This window comes from Lithobates pipiens, unplaced genomic scaffold (assembly GCF_037356315.1).
Source record: "Lithobates pipiens isolate NorthernLeopardFrog02 unplaced genomic scaffold, aLitPip1_a1.2 Scaffold_18, whole genome shotgun sequence".
Classification (NCBI taxonomy): domain Eukaryota; kingdom Metazoa; phylum Chordata; class Amphibia; order Anura; family Ranidae; genus Lithobates; species Lithobates pipiens.
In genome coordinates, this window is record NW_027507758.1 from 96688241 (window position 1) to 96692581 (window position 4341).

Here is a 4341-nt window from a genome sequence, read left to right on the forward strand (position 1 = left end):
TAAGTGTAAATATGAGATCTGAGGTCTTTTTGACCCCAGATCTCATATTTAAGAGGTCCTGTCATGCTTTTTTTCTATTACAAGGGATGTTTACATTCACAATAGTAATAGGAATAAAAGTGACACTTTAAAAAAAAAAAAAACTGTCTAAAAATAAAAAATAAAAGGTAAAATATATAAGAAAAAAAAAGTAAATTGTTTTAAGCGCACCCCGTCTTGCCAAGCTCACATGCAGAAGCAAACGCATACGTGAGTAGCGCACGCATATAATGAAGGTGTTGAAACCACACATGTGAGGTATCAACGCGATCAGTAGAGCGAGAGCAATAATTCTACTCCTAGACCTTCTCTGTAACTTAAAACATGCAAATATCCCCCTGCTCCTAACCGCCTCCATTCCCCTACCCACCCCCTGTTAATTCATCTCCCTATTTATACCCTCACCGACACCCATAATTCCTATACAGAAGTATGACATCCAATCCAGACCCATCCTAGATAGAATGAACTGTTCCCAAAGGCGTTAAATTTAAAGAACTTTCTCCCAAGCCGCTCCTCGATACACTGCAGACATATGAGCATAAGAGCAAATGAATATGACACATTAGGCCCAATGCAGGGGCTAATACATTCAGACCAGGAAGGTTGATAACTCACACACAAACGACTCTACAGTGTACCCTACTTCATCTATCACGCTAATATTTCATTATATCTATGGTTGCTTTCTTTCGCCCACAATGTTGCTTTGTTGCACAAAAACGTCCTGTCTTGGATAAACGTCATGACTGTACCCTCTGTAAAGCTGCTTACTTCTGTAATGTTACTTATTGAGCTGTTACTTCCCTTTTTTTTTCTTCAATAAAATATTCATGGAAAAAATAAAAAAAATAAAAATAAAACATGCAAATAAGGATGAGCTCAGGCGTGTTCGCAAACAGCACGTGCAGAGCCCGCCAGGAAGTCGGCACTGCACAGCGCTAATCACAGACAGTGCAACATTTCCCGATCTCTGCAGCCGCGCATTGGGACAATGTCTCACTGCTTGTGATTAGCGCTCCGCAGTGCAGACTTCCCGGCGGGCTCTGCACGTGCTGTTTGCGAACACGCCTGAGCTCACCCTTACATGCAACCTGTAGAATTTTTTAAACATAGCCTATGGAGATTTTTAAGGGTAAAAGTTTGTCGCCATTCCACCAGTGGGCGCAATTTTGAAGCGTGACATGTTGGGTTTCAATTTACTCGGCGTAACATTATCTTTCACAATATAGAAACAATCGGGCTAACTTTACTGTTGTCTAATTTTTTTATTTAAAAAAGTGTATTTTTTCCCAAAAAAGTATGCTTGTAAGACTGCTGTGCAAATACGGTGTGACAGAAAGTATTGCAATGACCGCCATTTTATTTTCTAGGCTGTTAGAAAAAAACATGTTTGGGGGTTCTAAGTAATTTTCTAGAAAAAAAAATGTTTTTAACTCGTGGTTAAAGTGGTTGTAAACCCTTACAACACACTTTGACCTACAGGTAAGCCTAGATTAAGGCTTACCTGTAGGTCCAAGAAATATCTCCTAAACCTATACGGTTTAGGAGATATTTGCCCGAAGACAGGCACCGCTGTCTACGGCGCATGCGGCATAGACAGCGGCGCGCAGGCGCACTGAGCGCGGCATCGTCAACAACGAAGATACCGCGTGTGTCGGCTCCCGTGCGCATGCGCAGGAGTGACGTCATCGCGGATTCGCCGAATGACAGCGGCGGAGCTGTGAGACCCCACCGAGAAGATGGATGCGCCGGACTACAGGGGACATAATAGTCCATTATGCTTTGCCTTTGCAGGGAATGAAAGAGGAAGTAAACCCATCAGGGTTTACTTCATCTTTAACTTGGTGTTTATCCCTGAAGATGGATGACCATTATTGCAGTAATATTAGACCCCTTTCACACTGGGGTGGCGGCTCCATTAGCGGTAAAGCGATGCTAGATTTAGCTGTGCTTTTCGGCCACTATATTACACGATTTGGCGCATTTTTGTTTCTTTTGGTGATACGTCTTTAAGCCCTGTGAGAGGATCCGAGCGGATTTGAAGATCACGTGACATCCGAACGATTGGGTAAATATCCGGCATCCTGTATCGAGACGTCTATGTGATTTGTGATCAAATCTGCGCAGTCTGACCTCCCTTAACAGGGTGTCACTGGGGATCTGGTAAGCCTCCATTTATTACTGGTTTATAGAGGTAAAGGATCCACGTGGTCAAGTATTATTATTGTTTTTGAACAAACAAGATTAGCTACTTTTGTTTCATATTCACATGGGACATTATTTATATTATTTTGTTGCATCAATTTATTTATGATCATTTGGATTCACAGTTCGTTTTTCATTCTATTGGACACTTGAGTTTCGGAAACATTTTTGACTCTATTGGACACTTGAGTTTCAAAAGCATCTTATATTAATGTTTTTCACAATATTTATATTAATGTTTTTTCACAACATTTATATTTTGATTTCACGGTTTTCTTTGTTTTATATTTATTAGGCCACATTCATATTTAGTGGCCAAGCGCTGCACTTTATTTCTTTTGTTTTCGGCCACTAGCGGACGTGCTTTTAACCCCCTGTAACGGGTGAGGAAAGGGTTATTATTGACCGTTTTGCGGGGCTGCTGAAGTGCTTTGCGATGGACAGGGGCAGTGTAGGAGTGCTGTAGACACCGTCCCAAAGATACTGCTTGCAGGACTTTTTTTTTCCTGTCCTGCAAGAGCACCACCCCAGTGTTAGGCCCCTTTCACACATGCGGACAGTATGTCCGTATTTCATCCATCCGTTTGCGGATGAAATACGGACATACATGCATCCCTATGGGATAGCGGGTGTCTGCGGATGCATATCCGCAGACACTAGGGTTGCCACCTGTCCAGGATTCACCCGGACAGTTCGGGTTTTGAATCCTGTGTCCGGGTTTTAGACCACCTAAAACCCGGACACATTATTCAGACCAGACTATGACTTCCTAGCAGGGTTGCTGGCTGCAGTTGTCTAAGCTGAGAGTCTATTACACTCTCTTTCACACTGCCCAAAGCCAGCACTAACAATCCACGCCCCCTACACTGACAGGAGAGGGGAAAGGGCTCGATCTGCTCCTCTTCCTCCCATCCATACCCCTCTGTGTCTAACCACATTCCAATCCCTGGCTCTGTGCCTCAGAAAATGAAACAGGGGGTGGGAAATTTGAAGCCCAGCAGTCGCAGATACATCTGGATGAGAGGTGCTGACTGCCAAGGGGTGAGTGAGCTCACCATCCATCCCTGTCTGTGACTGAAGTCTTCCCCCCTCTCTCTCCTGCCTCTGAGTGAGTACTCTAAGGTGAATCAGAGTTCTCAGAACACCCCTTACATCAGAGTTCCCGTTTACACCAGAGGCCACAGTGTTTTTCCTTACATCAGAGTCCACTCCGTACATCAGAGCTCTCAGTGTACCCCCTTAAATAAGGTTCCCAGAGCATCCCTTATGACAGAGTCCCCAAAGTTCTCCCTTACATCAGAGTCTGCAGGATCCCCCCTTAGAGTGTAACGAAACTCTGCTAGTTCAGATATAAAAAGGGAACTCTGCGGATTCCAGTGTAAAGGGGGACTCTTGTGATTAACTTTATATGATTGGAAATGTTATTTAATCGCAAAATATATGTATAGTTTATACTGTAAAAAAAATTGTTTTGTTGCGCTAAAGTGTTCGGGTTTGACTTGAAGAAAAGGTGGCAACCCTAGCAGACACCCGCTATTGTCCGCCTCCGCTATGGTCTGATTCTGCAGACGGAGGAAAATCCTATTTTTCTATCCGTCTGCAAAGCGGATTGGATGAACACGGACAGACGGTCCGTGCTCATCTGATCCCCATAGAGGAGAGCGGAGAGCTGACAGGGCGGTCCCTGCACAGTGTGTGGAGACCACCCTATCCGCCGCCGGCTCAGCTGGGACAACGGAGCGATCCCCACTGAGCGAGCGGATCATCACGGGGCGGATCATTACTGATCCGCCCCGTGTGAAAGGGGCCTAAAAGCACTTGGGCTTTCACACTGGGGTGGCTTGAGAGATGCTTTACAGGCGCTATTTTTAGCGCTAAAACACCTGAAAAGCGCCCCCAGTATGAAAGGGGTCTTAGTGTATTGATTGCAGTACATTAGAGAATGACATGTCATATAAGCCCCCCTCCTTACTGGGCTAATTTGGAAATTACAAAAGGTACAGAACTGATATTTCTACAACACTGAGATGTTCGTGCCAGAAACAAATATGGCCGCAGCAGTTTCACGAGCCTTACACGTCCTATACGTCTCCT